This window comes from Protopterus annectens, chromosome 3.part0 (assembly GCF_019279795.1).
Source record: "Protopterus annectens isolate FY-2018-M chromosome 3.part0, PAN1.0, whole genome shotgun sequence".
NCBI classification, from domain to species: domain Eukaryota; kingdom Metazoa; phylum Chordata; order Ceratodontiformes; family Protopteridae; genus Protopterus; species Protopterus annectens.
In genome coordinates, this window is record NC_056731.1 from 625,595,933 (window position 1) to 625,620,351 (window position 24,419).

The following is a 24,419-nucleotide window of genomic DNA, read 5'->3' on the forward strand; positions in this document are numbered from 1 at the left end:
AACCCTTTGTTGTAAGATGGGTTGTCAACTGGCTCACAAATTGGACACACACTATCAAAGTGGGTAACTCCACATCAATCAGCAGACCTGTCACCAGCAGAGTGCCATAGTGATCAATGCTGGGCACCCTGCTGGTTGGTATATACTTCTCAGAAGTTCAGGCCAAAACTAAGTGGTTATGGCTGACCAAGTTTGTGGATGACTGCAAACTAGGTGCAATTATTGAATCCCCAAATGACGTCAGTATACTCCAGCAGGGTATTATGTAGACCAATGACTGGTGTCTTAGTCATGGTCTCAAGAAGAATAATCATTCCCTCTGACAAAAACAGTGTTCCTTCACACTATCAGATCAACAAGAATACTACCCTAAGTATCCAAGAAGTGGTAAGGGATCTGGGATCACAAGTTGACTGCGACCTTAATTTTGACCACCCTGTGTCTACTGTAGTAAAGAAGGCTTTCTACATAGCACACTTGATTAGTAAAGGCATCGCCTTGAGAGCAAAGGAGGTTATAACCCTTCTATACTCGGCACTAATCACACCCATAATTGAGTATAATGACCCATTCACCATGTACCATACAAAGCAACTGCAGCAACTGGAAGGACCTCAGAAGTTTCTAACAAAGAAGATCAAGGGACTCCAGCATGTGCCTTACACAGAACGACTAAAGTCCCTGTCATTATACTCTGTATTGTACAGACTTCTTAGGGGAGCTTATGGCTGGCTTACAGAGCAATCTCAGACCCAAATCTAATGAACTTGCTGCACATCCATAAATCAAACTGGACTAGAGCTACCTGCTCTCTGGGACCTAAATATGGCTTACAATTAAAATAGGACATGCTGGAGGGACAAATTTGTCTCCCAGCGACTGCCACGACTTTGAAATAGGCTACCAATTCTTATGAAACAGAGCACCAGGAACCAGGACGAGTGGATGGGGCACTATAAGTTCTTACTGGGGATAATGCCCACAAGCCTCCTGGACATTGGCAGTCATTACTAAACGCAATCCTGGGTATTGGCTAGCATATCTATGGCATTACATTGAGATGAAACGGCTAGGCTAGAAATGACCTCTGGGTCAATAGACTAGTAAACTCCTATGATCCTATGACATAATATTTGGTCAAATCTGGGTTGTAAGACATTTATGAAGAGATACAATGCCTAAGCACACAGATTTTAAGGGGATGTTTTAAAATGACTAAAGAAATGTTTTCACTAAACTGGAACCAGCAGCTGGCAATGGACATGCAGGAGAAGCAGTTAATTTGTTTTTGGCTGAAAAAACAAAACAAAACAAAACAAAACAAAAATCAACTGGATGTCAGAATTTATCCCAGATCTTAAACAGGTCTTGAATATTATGCATGAAATGTGACAATTAGAACTGAAAATAGCATGCGATTCTAAAGGTAAAAACAGAATAATATCAAAGTGGCAGCTGTAGGATAACATCTTCCCATAGCAATGAGTGGTCTATATTATATTACTTCCTTGTCAAGCAATAATGACAAGTTATTTGTTAATGCAGGCCGTGAAATGGTGATGGCATCATCTATGAAGTGCAAAGTTATACAACTTGTATATATATTACCCCTGTGGGTAACGCCATTTACAGTGTAGTTCCCTATCTGGTATATGTGTGAATGCCAACAAACCAGCTCTTAAAAACATGTATTCATCTCAGTGGAGTCCATGCATGGATATAAAAATGTTTTTATTCTGTGTATGAAAAGAATAATAATTTTATGTTAATTTAATTTCACTTTCTTAATTGTTTAAAAACGTACAAACTGTATAAAAATATAGATGCACTTAACAAACACATAACTTAGTAAAACAATCAAAGCAGCAAACCAAAAATTGGTGTAAGAAAAACTAAATGAGAGCATAAAGACAAGTTTATCTTAGGATTCACCTTACCCTTACTAAAAAGCTGATACAAAGGGAAATGCAGGAAAAGGATAAATCAAGATTAATGTCTATTAAAGAAAAGCATCCAAGAAATAACAGGCAGTAGCTAGCAAACATTTTGCTTGTTGTTTACAGTATTCTGCTAGATTTCTTTCTGTTTTATCAGCAATTGTCTCCTAAGGAAAATGACTTTACCATTTTCACATGAATTTAAACATGTGCACTTTTTAATAATTATTTTGTGTTTGTTCCGTGTTTGCACTGTTTACGTTTTTGAATGGTTTTCCATAGGATGTTAGCTCCTTTTGATTTGCATACCCCTTGAATGGTGCACATCTGTCAATAAACGCTTTTTTGATGTACTGTTATTGGAACCATAACCTTTATTTTATTATATTGACACTCTTAATACCATGTCTGTTAAGCATACATACCCTCAACACATGCCAGCTACTCAGGGGGTAATTATTCAGGTCTCTTCAGCAATTTTTTTATTGCTGTCAGAGTTGGATGTTCTGGTTTCATGGAGTTAAACCATGCCTCCATATATTATGAACTTTATGAACTGTCTATACTTATGCATGAAGTGGTTTGGACCTTGCAGAATGTAAAAGCCAATGTTCCAAGGTAAACCAGTCTATGGCATCGACAGCACATGTAGCTATTAATTAAGACAACAGTATCACACACTGCCTGTCAGGGATCAAGACACATTTTATTCATTTCCAAACCAGTGTCTAATTTTAGATTAGCAAGACTTCCTATTTAGGAGAAAACACCTGCTTTGTATTTTCACGAGGAAGTCTCTTTTCTGTACAGTATATACTTATCTAACCAAAGAAACCCCAGATGTTCATTGCCTCAGTACGCCCTTCTGGTACTAAAGCCACATGCTGGGCGGTTGTCCATTAATCTGGTTTGGTTCTGAAACATCTGAAACATTCAGGCATTCAGCAGAACAATACAAGAGTATGTCCATCAGCAAGCTGGTAACTACAGCCAGAGAAAGCAGCTATGAAAACATGTGGGAGATGCTGAAAATAGTCAAGCCAACATATAGTTCCTTTGGGGAGATCAAAGTTATGTGTTTCTGAGGTTTAAGCTGAAGCTGTTTTCTCTTATATTATTACATATATCTGCACAATGCCAACAGAAACAGGAACAATACTATTTCATCTATATTTGATGAATCCAGTGAGATGCACCATTTATTTTAAAGTAAAGTAGAAATGCATCATTAGAAAAAGAACAAAAGCAGTGAGGTAAAAGCTAAGAAGTAGAAGTTTATAATAGTAAATCTATGAGTTTATATGATGACAGAGTGAAGGGGGAAGAGATGGGAAAGAAGGCTACAGGAAGAAAACTGAAGAAGACATATAGAAATGTTATACATGCAGATTAGCAGTTAATTATAGATAAAGATAAAAGAAAATGTTTTTAACACTAGAATTACTAAAAAAGATAAAAGCAAGGGCTTGACTAAGGAGACAAATGTACACTTTAAACAATTAAAGGCAGATAGCTTCAGATAATGGTGTACTGGTTGCTAACATCATGGATTAAAGTAACACAACGAATACAGATAATCATTGCGTTTATCATAAGCTAAACCTGTTGAGACTCAATTCTTTAACATCTAGACCCATTCTCTACTTTATTTTACCCTTTGAGGTAGTTACAATAAGGAAGGAGTGAGGAAGACTCAGCTATTTCCTACCTAGAGGCAGTTTCCTCATGAAAGTCTATACTGAAGTTAAGCCAATGTATTAGACTTAAGGATGCGTATTTATATTGGTGGGGTTTGCTTTTAGGAAATCATTTAACAGCATGATATTCAGAGGGCATTGTTAATGCTTTTAATTCAGACATACAAGATAAATTATTAAAATGTGCATTGATAAACAATTTATGACCCATGGCCATGGGTGCCGGAACCATAGAGCTGGGGGAGGGGGAGCCCCCCCACACACACACACTTTTACGGCTGCAAGACCTGTCGGGAAAAAAAATAATGGAGTTTTCACTCTAACGTGAATTCGTGTGGGGAAGTTATTTATTTATTTAGTTATTTTATTTTACATTTGTTGACCAGGATTGTCCGACTGGATATATGTCCATTTTCAGCAGAGGCCCGGGGAGAAAAGCTCCACATACCAAAAAAGAGACAGTCCATACTTCACTAAGTGATAAACTCAGGCAGACATGTTAAGAAATTTATAGACAAAGAATACAGGCAGATATCAATATACACAATGTGCAGACTTACATCTGATTGGCAAAGATGTGTCAGAAAATGTGAACATAGAATACAATCAGCTCTCATAATTCACAATGCTTAGACATTCAAATGCTATGAGGCATAGATACTTGGCTAAACAGCAGGCTTGGTAGCAAGACATGTACTAGTGAAGTTGTTAGTCAGGTTTTGAACAAGAGCACAGCCAATGAGATGTGAGGTATTTTTTGAGTTCTCTTTTAAATAGGGGTAGTGAGGTTTCCTTGGTAACGGTAGTAGGGAGTAGATTCCAGATTTTGCCGGTTGAGTTGGCAAATATAGCCTCGCCTGCAGAGTTGTTGGATTTTTGGGTCAGTATCATTAGTTTATCAGCTGAGCGTAATAGCCTGGGGGCACTATGAGGGGTGAGAATAATTTTGAGGGCAGGGCTGTTATCAGGTTGATGGAGTATTTTATGGGCTACTATAAGCTGGTTGAATTGTAGAAGGGTAGGATACTGTAGCCATCCCAGTGCTTTGAGGTTCTGGCAATGGTGGGTCTTAAAAGCCATGCCAGTAGCGAATCTGGCTATATGATTGAAACATCCTGATAATTTGTTGAGATCGGTTTTGGATAGGTTGGGGAGCACAGGGGAGTCATACATAAGGGTAGAGAGGAGGTGTGATCTTGCAATAGCTACCCTAGCAAGGGGGGGTGAGGAAAGGTTTGGCTCTGTACAGGGAGCCAATTTTTTTGTTGACAGAATTAATAGTGTGATTGACATGTTTATCAAATTTAAGGTTGTCGTCTATTATTACACCTAGAAGCTTTGTATGGTCATCAGGGGAGATAATGGTGTCATTGCTAGATTTGATGTTGAAGGAAGGAGGAGAAATTCTACGGTTAGGGGAGAAAAGTAGTAGCTTGATTTGGTTAGGATTTAGAAATAGGCAGCGATTAGACAGCCATGTTTCTACTGTACTGAAAGTGGTCTGGGTGAGGGTTAGAAGTCGTGTAGGAGAGGAGGCAGAGCATATTAGCGTTGAGTCATCTGCATATTGGACGCAGGTGGCTCCTGGGTTGGTGGTGTGCAGATCATTGATAAAGATAGAGAAAAGAAGGGGACCTAGTATGGACCCTTGTGGGACATCTAAGTTTAGAAGAAGTTGGGATGACAGCTTGCTCTGCCATAAGACAGCCTGCTGTCTACCGTTTAGGTAGGAGTGAAACCATTGTATTGCGTGTTGGTTTAAACCGATGGTTTGTAGGGTATTGAGCAGTAGCTGATGGTTGACCATATCGAAAGCTTTTGAGAGATCTAGGAAGAGTGTAAAGATAGTTTGTTGTTGTTACAATGAAGATTGATGACATTAGAGAAAAACAGAAGAGCCGTGGTGGTACTGTGGAATGGCCTAAAGCCGTGCTGAGAGTCGGAGAGCTTTCCGTTTTGAATAAGAAAGTGCATGATTTGTTTGTGTATGCATCTTTCCATGATTTTAGCTAGTGGTGAAAGAATGGCTATAGGTCTAAAGTTAGATAATTCTGTGGAACTTCCTCCTTTATGGAGAGGTATAATATGTGATATTTTCCATATTGCTGGGATGGATCCTTCTGAGATGGATCTTTTGATCAGAATAGAAATGGGAAGTGCTATGGCATCAGCTGCTTTATGAAGATATTCAGCTGGGAGGTGGTCGGCAGCTAGTGTAGTAGGTTTTAGCTTTTTGAGTAAGGTCTGGATCAGGTTAGTAGGTATGGTTTGAAAGGTAAAGGTGGGTTGGGTGCTGGGTGAATCAGGGCTAGATGTGCCAGAGCTGGTGTTTGTGACTGATGGAGTGAGATATGGGTAGCTAGAGACTGGATAGTTTCAGTAAAGAAGGAGTTGAAGCTGTTTGCAATTTCTACAGGGGAATTATCAAGGGCAGCTGATGGGGTAGGAGTGGTAGAATGGCCTGGGTGGAGAAGATTGTAAATACCAACCCAGACCTTTTGAGGTTTTTAGCTGATATTTTTGTTGTAGGAGGGTGCAGTGATTTTTTTTGTCTAGAATGACAGATTTTTTCGTCTAGTTCCTTAGCTCCCGGTATCTTACTTGGTCCATAGGGGCTTTGGTAACATGCCACCTGGCCCAGGCATTGTTTCTTAGTTTAATTTTGGTTTTTGTTTCTTTAGATAGCCACTGTGTAACTGTGGCTTTTACATGGATGGTATGGGTAGGAGTTAAGGATAACCAGAAATCTGGTATTGAAGTACTCAACTGCTTCTTGTAATGGGAGTCATTTCAAAACATTCCAATTACATGCTTTGAGTTCATTTTGAAAGTTGTCAAGGTTAAAGTTCCTGACGTCCTTATAGTTTTGTAGGTGGGCTGGTTGGGAATGTTGGCTTTGAGCCTAATAATAAAGGTAAGGCAGTGATCACTTAGATCATCGGGTAATGTACCTGACTTGTACTTTTGGGGGTGGCTGTTAATAAGTATCCAATCAAGGATACTATCTTTGACTCTATTTTTGCTAAATCTGGTGGGGGTGGCAATGATCTGAGTAAACCCATGGAAGTTTAAATGGGTGGAGGGAGTTTCAGAGGAACAGGTGTTCCAATCAATGTTTAAGTCCCCCAAGACAATGGTTTCCTGGGAATAGTTAGAAGCTAGCCAATGTAACATATTTATTAGAGTATTATCATTCTTGCTGGGTGGAATATAAATGCAAACAATGTATCTGCAGTTAGTTTTATTTATTATTAGTTTGGTGATGAAAATTTCTGCATTGCCAAACTGAGGTGGCTGTTGGATGTCAATTGTTATTGTTAGTGTAGACTTGTATAGTACAGCTACCTCGCCACCTTTCCTGTAGATCTGGTCCAGTCTAAGGATGTTGTAATGTGGGGGGGGGGTATTTCATTATCTTTGTTTATTGGTTTTAGCCAGGTTTTTGTGAGGCAGAGGATATCAGGGGAGTGAACAGCTAAGAGTCCATGTAGGCTATGGATCTTGTCGTTTAGGCTTCTGATGTTGAGATGACAAAGCAGAAATGAGTTTGGAAGTCTATCAATCTGGGTAGTACATGATGGGTTGTTAGATGGTGTGCTTGGGTCTATTGTTGTGGATGGGCCAGGGTTGGGGTGGATGTCTCCGTCCTTCATAAGATTAATTTTAAGTTGCTTATGAGTCTTACAAATCTGTTTATTATTTTTTCGGAGCTTTTGGTTTTTAAGCTAATGTAGTGGGATTTAGTCAGGTGATGGTAATTGGGGGTGCGAGGAATTAGGAGAGGGATGGTTATGTGGTGGATGAACTTATTAAATGCTAGGTTGGTGACTGATTGAAAGTTTGGGTATTGGATTTAAAGATGCTGTACATATTCATAGGAGCTTAGGTGATGAGGAATGACTAGCAGGGGTACTATGGGTAGCTGCATTAGTGTTTTAGCTGCAGTCATAGTAAATTACTAAGGTACAGTCTGTATTGAGTGTATCTGGTGGATAAATGATTAGAGAGAATAGCATAGCTATGGGTGGATTAATATTGATAGTGGGGTGGATAGAGGGTGTCTTATTGTGTTAGGAGATTGCTGGGTTCAAGGAGCACATGTGGTTGGTTAGTTAATTAAGGGGGCATGCCAGTGATACTATAAACATAGTACTACTCGGGGCGAGTGGGATATGGGGGAAGGGTGAGGTGCGGAGCAAGTGAAGTGAGCAAAGTGGGGCAAAACCAGTAAAGCAGATGTATAGAGGCGCTCGTCTTTTGAACAGTAGAAAGCACACTGTTTTTACCTTAATTGGGGAAGAAAGAAGGCTACAAGAAAATTTAACTCTTCCAACCTAATGCTTATCAGCATAAACAGATTACAAGCGGGTGTTATGGAGACATTCACCAGTGCATTTTTGGACCCAGTCTGTTAGGTTTACAGGTGGCAAGGTATTTAAGTGGATATTGACCTTATTAAAACAAGTTCCGTGGTGGGGAAAGTCTTCTGTACTTGTTGTTATTCTTGGAATGACCCTATATGCTTTTACAAGCCTTTCAGGGGGAAGGGAGGTAGGAACACCTAGGGAGGGAAATATGATTATTAGTACTATACCAAGAACAGAGTTAATCATTCAAACATTCAGTATACATGATTATCAAACAAGTCTATGTGCACTTTTTAGTATTAACAAACAGCAGTACTCTTTCCTATACATCTGCCTTAAGGGCTCAGTTAATATTCATTATTTATGTCCCTTATCAATGCTACACTACTTGTTCATTACTTCTGTCCGTTATCAGTGCTACACTACCCAGGACAGATCACTAAGTCAATGCAAACAACAATAAATGGATACAATATTAACAGCAGTTTGCGAGTAATTTGTAGCAGCCGGTACTAATAAACATGCCTTAATTCATCAAGGTTTCAGTTTGCGAGTAAATGCAGTAAACAGTGCACTAAGCTCAGATAAAGAAACAAGAATTAAATACATAAGTATGTGAGCATACCTTAACCAACTGGGACCTGATGCACTGGTTAATTTGAAAATGGCTAGTCAGGTAGGTGATTATGTAATCTCTGATTACTTGAGAGAGGGGGGGAGGTGAAGGGCTGAACTGGGCTAAACCAGTAAAACAGATGCCTAGAGGCAGCATATGCAGGTATGAGTTACAAGCACGCTTTTTTGTTTCTTTTTATATGCCCAATACTCTGTTCCTAGGCCCTACTGTTAAAAACTTCACAGTTCCCTGCCTGCTTCTCAATTTACAATGCAGAGAGCCCATTTTCCAATTCCCTTTTGTAGCACCTTGTTTCACTTATTTATTGAGGAATGCACTGTTTGGAGGTACAGAGCACACTACACTCGTCTGTTGAACAGTAGAAAGCATAAAATTATATTGTCTTGAAATTGTGTTAAAATTATGTTAATAACCACACGGTTCATGTTAGTACATTACATATACAGTATTACTTTTCATACTTAGTGTTATGTTTATTACTTAATACTTTTTCTTTTAATACATGTGTGACTGGTGTTTTCTGTGTTGACTCACATGAACCATGTGGTTATTAGTATAATTTTATCACAATTTCAAGACAATATAATATTATGTAACATGATTTTAATGATGTTTAACTGTACACAGCTGATATGTGTTTTTTACTTTTATAAGTAGGAGTAGTTACATTAAGATTTTAGCAGCTTCTCAACATGAGCTTGCACAGCTAATTTGTATGTAGTTTATCTACTTTAACACATGTTTTATAAGACTGAAATAAGATGTTAGGTTACTTAACTGGTTGCATTTTTTCACACAGTATATACACCTTTAATTTTTGCTGGACATGCTGAGAAGATGTGATAGGCTCACATTATATGACGAGGGGGTTTTAAACTGAGGTTTGAATGGCATTAATTGTCTGATGAAGTCCAGATAATATCCGGATGAAAAACGCTTCATGCTATTTTTCTGTCTTGTCATTTTGTACTTTGGAGTATTACTTCGTTTGGACTACTTGCATTAAAGGAGCATTTTATGATATCTGAGGGTGGAGTCTGGTGCTTGTCCAAAAACTTTTTTGTTTGTTTGGAACTTGGTTTACCCTTTTTTTGTCTGTAGTAGAAAGCACACTGTTTTTACCTTAATTGGGGAAGAAAGAAGGCTACAAGAAAGTCTAACCCTTCCAACCTAATGCTTATCAGCATGAACAGATTACAAGCGGGAGTTATGGGGACATTCACCAGTGCTTTTTTGGACCCAGTTTGTTAGGTTTACAGGTGGCAAGGTATTTAAGTGGATATTGACCTTATTAAAACAAGTTCCATGGTGCGGAAAGTCTTCCGTACATGTTGTTATTTCCGGAATGACCCTATATGCTTTTACAAGCCTTTCAGGGGGAGGTGAGGTAGGAACACCTTATTAAAACAAGTTCCATGGTGGGGAAAGTCTTCCGTACATGTTGTTATTTCCGGAATGACCCTATATGCTTTTACAAGCCTTTCAGGGGGGAGGTGAGGTAGGAACAGCTAGACAGGGGATATGATTATTAGTACTATACCAAGAACAGAGTTGATCATTCAAACATTCAGTATACATGATTATCAAACAAGTCTACGTGTACCTTTTAGTATTAACAAACAGCAGCACTCTTTCCTATATATCTGCCTTAAGGGCTCAGTTAATATTCATTATTTATGTCCCTTATCAATGCTACACTACTTGTTCATTACTTCTGTCCCTTATCAGTGCTACACTACCCAGGACAGATCACTAAGTCAATGCAAACAACAATAAATGGATACAATATTAACAGCAGTTTGCGAGTAATTTGTAGCAGCCAGTACTAATAAACATGCCTTAATTCATCAAGGTTTCAGTTTGCGAGTAAATGCAGTAAACAGTTAGTACACTGAGCTCAGATAAAGAAACAAGAATTAAATACATAAGCAAGTGAGCATACCTTAACCAACTGGGACCTGATGCACTGGTTAATTTGAAAATGGCTAGTCAGGTAGGTGATTATGTAACCTCTGATTACTTGAGAGAGGGGGGAGGTGAAGGGCTGAACTGGGCTAAACCAGTAAAGCAGATGCCTAGAGGCAGCATGTGCAGGTATGAGTTACAAGCACGCTTTTTTGTTTCTTTTTATATGCCCAATACTCTGTTCCTAGGCCCTACTGTTAAAAACTTCACAGTTTCCTGCCTGCTTCTCAATTTACAATGCAGAGAGCCCATTTTCCAATTCCCTTTTGTAGCACGCTTGTTTCACTTATTTATTGAGGAATGCACTGTTTGGAGGTACAGAGCATACTACACTCGTCTGTTGAACAGTAGAAAGCATAAAATTATATTGTCTTGAAATTATATTAAAATTATGTTAATAACCACATGGTTCATGTTAGTTCACTACATATACAGTATTATTTTTCATACTTAGTGTTATGTTTATTATTTAATACATTTTCTTTTAATACATGTGTGACTGGTGTTTTCTGTGTCGACTCATATGAACCGTGTGGTTATTAGTATAATTTTATCACAATTTCAAGACAATATAATATTATGTAACATAATTTTAATGATGTTTACCTATACACAGATGATATGTGTTTTTTACTTTTATAAGTAGGAGTAGTTACATTTAGATTTTAGCAGCTTCTCAACATGAGCTTGCACAGCTAATTTGTATGCAGTTTATCTACTTTAACACATGCTTTATAAGACTGAAATAAGATGTTAGGTTACTTAACTGGTTGCATTTTTTCACACGGTATATACACCTTTAATTTTTGGTGGACATGCTGAGAAGATGTTATAGGCTCACATTATATGACGAGGGGTTTTTAAACTGAGGTTTGAATGGCATTAATTGTCTGATGATGTCCGGATAATATCCGGATGAAAAGCGCTTCATACTATTTTTCTGTCTTGTCATTTTGTACTTTGGAGTATTACTTCATTTGGAGTCCTTGCATTAAAGGAGCATTTTACGATATCTGAGGGTGGAGTCTGGTGCTTGTCCAAAAACTTTTTTGTTTGTTTGGAACTTGGTTTACCCTTTTTTTGTCTGTAGTAGAAAGCACACTGTTTTTACCTTAATTGGCGAAGAAAGAAGGCTACAAGAAAGTCTAACCCTTCCAACCTAATGCTTATCAGCATGAACAGATTACAAGCGGGAGTTATGAGGACATTCACCAGTGCTTTTTTGGACCCAGTTTGTTAGGTTTACAGGTGGCAAGGTATTTAAGTGGATATTGACCTTATTAAAACAAGTTCCATGGTGAGGAAAGTCTTCCGTATATGTTGTTATTTCCGGAATGACCCTATATGCTTTTACAAGCCTTTCAGTGGGAGGGGAGGTGAGGTAGGAACACCTTATTAAAACAAGTTCCGTGGTGGGCAAAGTCTTCCTTACATGTTGTTATTTCCGGAATGACCCTATATGCTTTTACAAGCCTTTCAGGGGGCGGTGAGGTAGGAACATCTAGAGAGGGGGATATGATTATTAGTACTATACCAAGAACAGAGTTAATTATTCAAACATTCAGTATACATGATTATCAAACAAGTCTACGTGCACCTTTTAGTATTAACAAACAGCAGCACTCTTTCCTATATATATGCCTTAAGGGCTCAGTTAATATTCATTATTTCTGTCTCTTATCAATGCTACACTACTTGTTCATTACTTATGTCCCTTATCAGTGTTACACTACCCAGGATAGACCACTAAGTCAATGCAAACAACAATAAATGGATAAAATATTAACAGAAGTTTGCGAGTAATTTGTAGCAGCCGGTACCAATAAACATGCCTTAATTCATCAATGCAGTAAACAGTTAGTACATTGAGCTCAGATAAAGAAACAAGAATTAAATACATAAGTATGTGAACATACCTTAACCGACTGGGACCTAATGCACTGGTTAATTTGAAAATGGCTGATCAGGTAGGTGATTATGTATCCTCTGATTACTTGAGAGAGGGGGGAGGTGAAGGGCTGAACTGGACTAAACCAGTAAAACAGATGCCTATAGGCCGCATGTGCAGGTATGAGTTACAAGCATGCTTTTTTGTTTCTTTTTTTATGCCCAATACTCTGTTCCTAGGCCCTACTGTTAAAAACTACACAGTTCCCTGCCTGTTTCTCAATTTACAATGCAGAGAGCCTGTTTTCCAATTCCCTTTTGTAGCACGCTTGTTTCACTTAGTTTATTGAGAAATGCACTGTGTATAGATGCAGAGCACACTATGCTCATCTGTTGAACAGTAAAAAGCATACTGTTTCTACCTTAATTGGGAAAGAAAGAAGGCTACAGAAAACTCTAACCCTTCCAACCTAATGCTTATCAGCATAAGCAGATTACAAGCGGGAGTTATGGGGACATTCACCAGTGCTTTTTTGGACCCAGTTTGTTAGGTTTACAGGTGGCAAGGTATTTAAGTGGATATTGACCTTATTAAAACAAGTTCCATGGTGAGGAGGAAGTCTTCTCTACTTGTTGTTATTCCCAGAATGATCCTATATGCTTTTACAAGCCTTTCAGGCGGAGGTGAGATAGGAACACCTTATTAAAACAAGTTCCGTGGTGAGGAAAGTCTTCCGTACATGTTGTTATTTCCGGAATGAACCTATATGCTTTTACAAGCCTTTCAGGGGGAGGTGAGGTAGGAACACCTCAACTGGCTGGGACCTGATGCACTGGTTAATTTAAAAATTAACTAAACTAGCTGTTCTTGTTCTATTATTACTCTGTGTTACAGGAGTTATGCTGCTGCTGTTCCATTGGTGCTGCCAGAGTCATGCCGGTAAGTAGAGTTTTGTTCTTTTATTTGCAGGAGTTATGCTGCACCTGCATGTGTGTGTGTGTGTGTGTGTGTGTGTGTGTGTGCGTGTGTGTGTGTGTGTGTGTGTGTGTGTGTGTGTGCGTGTGTGTGTGTGTGTAAAATGCCACAGTTATGTATACCTGGTGATTAGTGTTACTCAGGCTCAAACAAGAGCATGAATTCTCTATCCAGGCCAACACGTGTGATTCAGGGAGTTGAGTCATTAGCTCTCCACTGTCCAGCTTTTCACAGAATATTTGGCTCATACTTTTGATCTGTTCCTCTCAAAATTTGTGTTTTTCTGGCAAATCAATGAGAACTGAATTCATTAAATAATGACAGATCTTTAAATTTCAGTCTTCCTATTCTTCAGGAAACACATGGTAACACAAACATTTTATTTTAGCAACTTTCTAAGATTACACAAGCAATACTTAAAATGTGTCCTTGGTTTTGGGCCTTTGCCCCCTCAAATACATTTTGACTTTTTCCAGATTTCTTGTGCTGCAAAGTTGAGAGATTTAGTTGATCATCAAGTGGATTTTACAAGGAGCTGAGAGCTTTAGGGGAAGAGAAGTTTAATGCTACTTACGCTAAGTTGTTTGCATTGTTAGTAGCACAACAGGTAGTATACTTGCTTTTGATGCAGAAGGCTGTGGGTACTACTCCCACCGTATGAAGATGGATCTCTGATACTATACTGTGTTGTACTTTAAAGGGAGTAGATGCTGCAGTACTATGAATGTCCTCCTTTAGAGGAGTTACCTACTAATTATGTGTCTGTTATCAGTTTACCATCCGTTCCCCATTGCAAAATTACTAGCTTATCATTTTTAATGTAGCATAGGCAATTTATTCTTCAAGGGCAACGGGCACTTTATTTGTAGATGAAACAATGAAATATAAAATTGTTTGCTAGCAGTAACCTCTTCATTAGTTACAGATCCCTTTAATCTGGAATTATTTAGAAGACTTGCTTCTGCAGAGATTTTGCATATTTACTGATATTTTGACCAACATGTGCCCAGAATCATAAGAAAGTCTTTCTATATTGCACAGCTTATGAGCAAATTGATTGTGACTAGATCTAGAGATGTTATTGTCCCCCTTTACAAAGCCCTCATTAGGTCAATCATTTTGTATAATGCCCACTTTGGCATGCATCTGTCAAGACCCATAGACCAATTGGAATACCCACAGAGATACCTTACCAAAAGGATACAAGTCTTAAACAGTAGGTCTTGCATGGACCAGCTCAAAGATTTATTACTATATTCAATATCCTGCAGAGTGCTTTGAGGTGACATGTCTAACATGCAAGGCATCATCTGACCTAATACAGATAGACCAACTGAACATCAGCAAGTCAACTGGCATTAGAAATACTCAGTCCAGATATCTAAACTGAATGTTGTGGAGAGATGGATATAAAGTCAGCACATACTTTCCATTCAAGTAAAACAAAGCTCATCCCTGTCTGTATTCAAATGCAACCTGGATCTAAGGATGGGTATTAGAAAATGTACTTGAGGATTACCCCTCATGCAACTAATGGATAGAGGCAGTTCCTAAATGCTGCACCCCTTGCATGGGTCCCCACAAATTATCTACAGTGTGATCACATTTATTCTCACTAGGGCTAATATACAATTATCAGCCATGGAAAAGGTAAGACCAATCAGGATATGTTAATTCAAGCACCAAAATGGAAATTGGCTAAACTTAAAATGTCCTGCAATTGAACATATGTAGTAGTAGTAAATAGTTTTAAATAAATTGCCCTTTTTTGATCACTAAGTTCCCCTGTCACCCTCTGCCCCCCCCAATCTTCAACAGCTTCCTGCACCTGTGCCCATGGCAGCAAAGAGAAGAAATCACAGATGATGTAAAAGAAACATTAACCACATAAAAAGTCAGTCAGAATTGATTCTTACAGGCTTTTGAGCCTGATGTATGCGGAGGATTTGCCTGGATACCTCCTTTACTAAAAAAAATCAAGTCTGAGTTTATATAATACAAGAAAATTGAAACACACAGACACAAAAAAGCACATATATTCACACACAGACATTTATCGCTATGTTTTTTGTCTGGGTTTCCTTGGTCATTGTGCCTGGCTGATATATTCACCAATTAGTTCTCTCTGGGTGAGGATTCTATGACACTGTTATTCTCAAGGGAGAGTGACAAACATTCTGGAAGTAGTATCATCATTCTGAGGAGAACGAGAAATATTCCTTGTATTCTTGATTTTACACACATGTTCATTAGCATTCAAGGGCTTGACATGCCATATGACCTTGTGATGCACACTGTTCCTCCATGTAATGAGATTAATTGAGCCTGACACTACTTTTATACAAGCACATCTGTGTGATCTCCATCTCTGTAGGGGATTCTATCATGGGTAGCGTGCTTATGATCATGTACCCTCCACTTCACCCCAAAGAGATGCAAGCAGGCTTAAGCCTCATCATTCCTCTCTTACCTGCTAGCTCCAATGAGCTCTTGAGTTGAAAGTTGAATATGGAACACCTGAGTTATAGACAGGACATACTCTATATATGCCAATAGAGCTGTCTGTCTGTCAACCTGTTTATGGTGTGATGGTACTGGGTACCTACTTTCTATCAGGTAATACAGGAATTTTGTATATCTATATATCTATAGCTATATCTCTATATATCTATATCTATATATTTATATATATATATATATATATATATATATATATATATATATATATATATATATATATATATATATCTGTATCTATCTATATATACAGTAGATATCCCCCCGTGGGAGTGGTTGCTGACTTGAAACTCTAGTTTTATTGACCAGTAGGGGTCATTTCCAAAACTCCTTCATCTTCCTCTCTTAAAACTTAGTTGCCTCGTGGGTTTGGCGTCTTTTCAGGCTTGTTGGCTGTTGGTGAAGCACCCACCAAGAGGAGAAAACGCTGAGAGAAGAAAGGAGCCACTTTTGAGATTTTAAGTATTTTTTCTCTGTTTATTTGCTAAGTTTTTCTGCATAGTTGCCTAATTTGAGCATTTTCTGGCTTGTTAAACTTGATTTCTGCATTAGTAGCTGTATTTAGAGCACAACCAAAAGCTGTTTACTGAATTTCCTGATTGCACTTAATTTTAAAATCGTTTTTTCTCAAAACTTACATATTTTCTGTCTTTGACCTAGCACTCTTGTGTGGGGTCATTTACTGCACTGTTATAACTTGATTTTACTTGTGAATCTCTGCTATCTCTGAAAAAACAAAAACAAAAAAAAAATCTTGCTTTTCCCCACTTTTCTGAGATTTAAAAAGTTCAGTTACAGGCTTGCTGTTCCTGAACTGTTTGTAAGTTTCTGTGAGGCCATTTTTGCTTGGGCTAAAGGAAAGTCTCTCTGTTGATCAGTGGCAGTGAAAAACATTGAGCAGCTCCCCTGCCCCCCGTGGGAGTGGTTACTGACTTGAAACTGTAGTTTTATTTGGCCATATTGGGTCAATTCCTGGCTCTTTCCAGCCCCTGCTATCAAGCACGCTTTAGCGCGGAGTTGCCACTAGAGCAGCATCAGGCAGCGCTGGTTTAATGAGGTTAAACTTTTTCTGGCTCCATAAAGTCTGTTCTTCATTTTTTCCCTTAGAACTGCTCTACTAGTAATCTAAACAGTATATCCCTTAACTAAAAAGTGCAGCACTTGTTCCTAAAAGCTTTTTTTTCTCCAAAAAAAAAAAAAAAAAGCTCAGCACTTGTCTTAAAAGCATCTTCTTTTCAGGCTTAGCACTTCTGTATTATACAAAGTCCCTCACTAGCGAACCCCCAGGAGTACCCACTTCCTTACTAAGTCCTCTCTTATTCAGTTACACCCCTAACTTCTTAATTTCTCTAGCATGTCGAAGGGCCAGATGCTGGTGTCCTCTCCTGTCCAGTTGGTGAATCTGGAATATTGAGGCAATGTTACAATTGCCTCATGTACACAGACAACCCTCTCCTCCTCCCACATAACACAAATACTTGAGAGATGCAGCTATTTAGCCAAACTGGAGGCTGAGCTCTCTCAACTCAGGACTGGCAAGACCAGACAGGAGGAGAAGGCAACTACACACACCACAAAACCAGTCTCACATAAAGCTATCACAACAATGAATCAAACACATAAACACACAAAGACATACTCGGAGGCTCTGAGCAAAAATTTACCTAAACAGCAGAGGCCTCCAAAGCAGACACTCAAGCAACCGCCACCTCATGACACACCACAGGCAACACATAAACCACAAAATCAGTGTGCAAAGCAGTCCCAGCCCTTAAGGCCAAATACAACACCAAACATTCTTGTCATAGGTGACTCCATAGTCAGACACACTGACGTGGGACACTCACCAGGCTGAACAAGTAGAGGGTCACAGTAAGCTACCTATCGGGTGCTAGAATCCGCCACATAACACAAGCACTCGGGTCACTCCACAGCAAGTACAAATATGACACAGTCATTGTCCATGCTGGTGTGAACGACCTGAGACATACCTCCCTGGACTACATGAAAAGAGACATAGAGGAGCTCTCTGATTATGTAGCCCAGGCAGGTATGACCCTGACCCTGAGCAGCATCCTTCCTTCACCAAGAATGATGCCACAACATAGAGACAAGATGATCAGCTTTAACAATTGGCTTAATTTCTGGTGTCATTCAAAGGGGATCCAGTGTCTGTCTGCCTGGGATGGCATGCTTGACAAGCCACACTGCTTCTCAAGGGACGCCTTGCACCTGTCACCCCTGGGATTCCAGATATTGGCTAAGGCTCTTGCCACCCCCATAGTACCTTTTTTAGGAAAGGCTCAAATTCTAAACCTACCACCCTAGAAAACAAAAATGGGAAGAAACTAAGGGTAATGCTGCTCAATGCCAGAAGTCTAAATCTCAAAATGCACGACTGAGGCCCTTCTCAGTATGGAGAACATCGATGTCTGTGTTGTGACTGAAACCTGGTTCAAGGCTCCTGAGAGCACCCGGGCACTATCAGGTTTTACCTCATATTATGCTCCGCCCCAAAACCCGGACCACACCACAAAAGGAGGGGTGTATCCATATTCATCAAGGATACCCACACCTCCAGGTTGGTGGCAACGCATGAAGCATCGGAAACCATCCAGGTGCAATTAACCATAGGCAAAACTGCTCTACAATTTGTAGCATGCTACAGGCCACCCTCTCAAACTCAGGAACCCCACACAGCCTTCCTGAAGACACTGGAGGGTATAAATGTATCTCCAAACACCATTATATTGGGTGACTTCAACTACCCAAATATAGACTGGGAACATTACTCAAGCCCCAACTTTCTAGCCCAAAGGTTCCTGGAGTTCATAAATTCAAATGCCATGGAACAACTAGTCACCATTCCCACAAGAGGAGAAAATATACTAGATCTCATCATCACAAACATGGGGACAAAATGCTCCACACCGGAAGTATATCCCTCATTGGTAAGATCAGATCATAAACTAATCTCACTGGATATCCACATCCCGCCCTCACCCCAAACAAAAAAGACCACAGTGAAGAACTTCTCTAAAGCAAACTTCACACTACTCAAGACTGGTGTGGTATCCTTCAAGGCCCCGAGCCAGTGGAAACCACAACCCAAGCTGGAAGCCCTTACAAATGCCTTCTACGAACACCTCCAGGACTGCATGGATCAGGCAATCCCTAATAAAACCAAGACTCTTTCCACCAAGGGCAAACATCCAGTCTGGTGGACCCCAGCCATAAACAAACTTTACAATAAGAGGAGAAAGCTGTTACATGATAGAGCAAAATCCATAAAAGAGAAGACACCTTTGATCATTATTAGTAAAAAAATACGAGCACTCATAAAATCATCCAAGGCCAACTTTGAGAGAAAAATTGCCATAGATTCAAAAGACAATCATAAGGCCTTCTTCAGCTATGTTAGAAACCTGGGTGGAAACTCCCAGATATGCTCAGAATTAGTCCAAAATGATACAAAAATCACTGAACCCACAGACATTGCCAACATACTGGCAGACAGGTTCAGTGCAAACTTCACCCCCCAACACCAAAAGGAGAGATAACTATCCCAGCGGAGTGTAGCCTCCCAGACATCTCCAATGCGCAGGTGAAAGCTGCTCTCTCTAAAGCTAAAACACAGCATCAATGGGACCGGATGGTGTCCCCGGCTGTGTGCTACATGAACTCAATGAGGAAATAAACCTGCACATAAGGCAGCTGTTTAATCTTAGCCTTACCACAGGATACATGCCCAAGGAGTGGCATACGGCAACTGTGGTCCCACTTCACAAAGGCGGTGCAGTTTGGCTTTGTCAAGGGCAGATCATGCCTTTTGAACTTGGTCGACTTTTTCGAAACAGTCAGCAAGGCCATTGATGAGGGAAAGGCAGTCCATACAGCCTACCTTGACCTTGCAAAAGCTTTCGACACAATACCCCACTCGGGTATTATAGAGAAACTTACCAGCTTAAATGTAAACCCATATGTCACAAGATGGGTTGCGAACTGGCTAAAGGACAGAACCCACAGGGTTAGAGTAGCTGGCGCCATGTCAGACTCCAAGCCGGTCACAAGTGGTGTCCCACAGGGCTCAGTCCTTGGCCCCCTGTTCTTTGGCATCTACTTCTCAGAAGTACAGGCAAACATAGGAGGACTATGGCTGACAAAGTTTGCAGATGACTGCAAACTGGGCGCCATAGTGGAAAGTACATCGGACACAAATATCCTTCAGAGGGATCTCACAGAAACTGATAGCTGGTGCCAGAGCCATGGCCTGAAGTTAAATGCCAAAAAATGTATAGTCATACCCTTCGGGAAAAACAAGGTAACCCCAAGCTACCATATAGGTGGCAATCCACTAAGCACAGAAGAGGTTATCAGGGACCTGGGGACCGAGGTTGACAGTGGCCTTTCTTTTGACACTCACATTGCTAAAGTGGTTAGAAAAACCTTCTACATTGCCCACCTGATCATGAAGGGATTCACATCCAGATCAAGTGAGGTCATTGCTCCCCTGTACTCTTCACTTATCAGACCAATGATCGAGTACAATGCCCCATTCGGGATGTATCTCACCCGATACCTGCAGCAATTGGAGAGACCCCAAAAGTTCCTCACCAAAAGGATAAAGGGACTCCAAAATCTGTCATATGCTGCCAGACTGAAGAAACTCCAGCTCTATTCAGTCACATACCATCTGCTCAGAGGTGACCTGTGCCTGACATACAAGGCCATGTCCAACCCGGAATTAATGGACATGCTCCATCTCAGAAAATCCAAATCTACCAGATCCACTAGAGCAAGCGACTTAAACCTTAGCACGGATATAAATAGGACATGCTGGAGGGATAGATTTGTCACCCAGAGACTCCCTATGTTGTGGAATAAAATCCCGGTCCTTGTGAGACAGAGCACCTCGCTGGCTCTGTTCAAGAGAAATCTTGACCGGTGGATGGGAGATCGTAGGTTTACCCCGGAAATCATCTCTGTGTCACTGCTGGACAGAGGCACAACAAACTAATGGGCACAGTATTTTTTAACATAAGGGGTGGCGTAAGCCACAAAACTCTGGGCTAGGCTTATAAATGCCTTAGGGCAGATAGCCTAGTATAAACCTATGAACCTATGAACCTATATAGATATATTTATTTTGACATTTGTTAACCGGGATAGTTCCGACTGGGCATGAGCTCTTTTTCAGCAGAGGCTCGGGGAGAAAAGCTCCAGCAAAACAACAAGAATAATAAACAATAAAAGATAAAAATAATGACAATAATGTTTAAAAATGTGCATAATTAACAAGCAAATACAAATTAGATATACTGATGTTAAAATGTATACAAGAATAAGAAGACAAGGAAAGTTATCAGGGAGAATTGCATGGTTTAGTAATAAGTTACAGCAGCTGAAAAGGTTTCAAGGGAGAGATGAACTAGAGTTGTTGTACAAATAGATGAGAGGAGTTGAGGAGAAGAAAAAAGATATAGGTAGTTAAAAAGGAGAAAAAGGATGTGAGTAAAGATAAAGAATGGAGGGACAGGGAAGTGAGAGGATGACTTGCTGGGGGATTGGAGGGGAGAGAGCGGAAGATTAGGGCTGAGTATGGAGAAAAGTGTAGCACAGAAGAAGTGTGATAGTGGATAGAGACGGGTTCCTATTACATTATCGAAAGATAATGTAATTGAACGCTCATAACTTCTAAACGGATGCATTTCGAAGATTGCATTGTGGGATCACAGTCCAGTGAAGATTGGGATATTTGCCATTTCCTCACTGTAGTGAGATCTCAAAGTTGGAATATATATTTAGAGGGGAGTGTGGGGGGTGCAGCCTCCCCCAATAAAAGCTTCGATATGCAGTCATTTTGATTTTTTGAGCGTTCAATTACATTATCTTTCGATAAAGTAATATGAACCCGGTGGGGGGGTAGAAGGGGGGATCAGGGAGTGGAAATTAAAGGAGGAGGTAAAGACATGAGGTAGGTGGGTGGGAATTTAGGAAGTACTAAGACAGAGGCAAAGTCAGGAGTTAAGGAGTTTTTCTCATAAGGCTTTCTTGAATCTGAGTCTGTTAGGGACAGATTGGATGGTTAAGAGGTATTTTGTTCCATGCCATAGCAACAGTATAGCTGTATAGAGAATGACCTAGGGATTTTTAGGCTTGTAGATTTCTAACAGAAATTGGTCAGAGCTGCAGAATAAGAAGTTATGTGTACAGGAAGTGAGGACTGGAGCAATGGAAGCACAGGAGGTAGGTTTATTTATTATGAAATGACAGAGGAAAAGTTATGAGAGGAGGAGATGGTGAGGTAGCTCAAGCCAGTTGAGTATTTTTAGAGATATACAATGATGTGAGTTATAAGGTTGGTTAACAGCAAATCTAGCAATTTTTTTGTAGCAGAGCTCTACCTTTATTTTAAGGGTAGATTGTAGATTGGTTAAGGTTAGAGAGGTGTAAAGTAGGGTGGGAAGAAGATAAGCATTAGCAAGGGCAAGTTTAGTGTCATTGGTGAGGAATTTTTTAGTTCTGTAACACATCCCCAGTTTTGGTGAGTTTTTTATGCAGTTTCGGACATGTAGGTCAAATTTTAGTCAATCGTTGATGATAACACTCAAGAGTTTAGAGTGTGTCATTACTTCTATTGGGGTGTTATCAAGAAAAGTAATAGTAAAGGATTATTTTAGTGAGATAGAGACTTTTGAAGGAATCAAAGCAGATTTTTTGGGGGGTTGGGGGTGGGGGTTGAGAATAAGTCTTTTTTTGTTGTTGTTGTTGTTGTTTAGCCAGCTTTCTGTTGAGTTAAGGGATTTTTGAGTAAGAGTTTGCAGGTGTTGAAGATTATCAGAGGAGTAGATGATGGTGGGGTCATCAGTGTACTGGATAAGGGAAGAGGGAGAGTTGGATGCATGAAGACAGTTGGTACCAAACAATGGAGTCTTGAGGTACACCAGTGTTAATAGGGAGGAGGCTAGAGAAGAAAGAACCACTTAGCAGACTGTTGGCGGTTAGAAAGGAAGCTGAAGAACCAGCTGAGAGTAGAGTTTGAGAAGTCAATGAAGAAGTAGGGGGTGAGTGATGGTGTTGAAGGCTTTGGAGAGGTCCAGAAGAAGGGTAGACAAAAGGTTATTGCTTTCTCTAGCTTTAATGATGGTATGTGTGAAGGAAAGTAGAGCAGTAGTTGTGGTTGGGGCGAAAGCCATCTTGAGTTGATGCAAATAAATTTCTGTTTAGAAGATGTTCTAGAAGTTGTTTGTGAATGGCTTTTTTGAGAATTTTAGAGAGAGGGGCAGAATAGCAGTGGGCCTAAAATTAGTGAGTTCTATAGATTGTCCACCTTTGGGAAGTAGAAAAATGTAAAATTATTTCCAGGTGAAAGGGACTAATGATTCTTGAAGAGATCTGTTAATTATGATGGAAATAGGAACGGTAATTGAGTTAGCAGCAAGTGTTAGGAATTCAGGAGATAGAATATCCACTGAGGGAAAGCAAGGTTTAAGTTTGGTAAGGAGAAATTTTATGTAGGTGGTAGGGACTGGTTTAAGTGAGAAAGTGGATATGTTACCAGGGAGTGAGGATGGTGGTGTGGGGTAAGGGTTGGAGAAGTTGTGTGTTAATTAGTTGATGGAATCAATGAAGTGGGAGTTGAACAGAGTGGCAGTTTCAGAGGGAGAAAGTTTTGGGAATGGGTTTGGTGTCCCTAGAGACCAGGGATTCAGAATTGTATTTATGGTATTCCAGCATTGTTTTGGGTTGCTCTGATGGAGTGTTTGAGGTTGTAGATAAAAGTTCTTTTTATCTGTGTTGACTTATTTTTTTTGCATGGTTACAAAGTTGTTTGTAGGTTTGAAAGTGACTGAGGAATTTGGATTTTCACAGATTTTCCAAGCTATGTCACTGTTGTGCATAAGGACTGAGGTAAAATGGTAGAGCCATGGCGCATGCTGAGCTTTGATTCTCTTTTTTCCTGAGAGGAGCGAGGGAATTAAGAGTATCCAGCCCAATGCAGTTAAAGTTCAGAACTGCATCCTCTAGTGGTTGTCTTCAGAAGAAGGACCAGTTTATAGACCTAAGTATATTATTGAACTATTCTGTGTTGAAGTTGGAGGCACTGCAGCATTCCATGTATTTATGTTGTCTAATGGGATGCAAGGAAAGTCTTTGTACAGAGACAGGGATGTGGTCACTGATAGTGTCTCGGAGTGTTTTAGGGGTGTGATATAAGCTGGGATTAGAAACAAGGATCCAATCAAGGATGGTATCTGTGTTGGTGGATTTATTGTAGTGGGTGCAGGTGGAAATTAGTTGAGTGAATCCATGGAGATTTAGGCTAGATGTAGGATAGTCAGTGGTCAGGGTTTGCCAGTCGATACTGACATCTTCTAAGATAATATTTTCATTGGTTATATTTTTGGAGATGAAGGAGACTATATTTTCTATAGT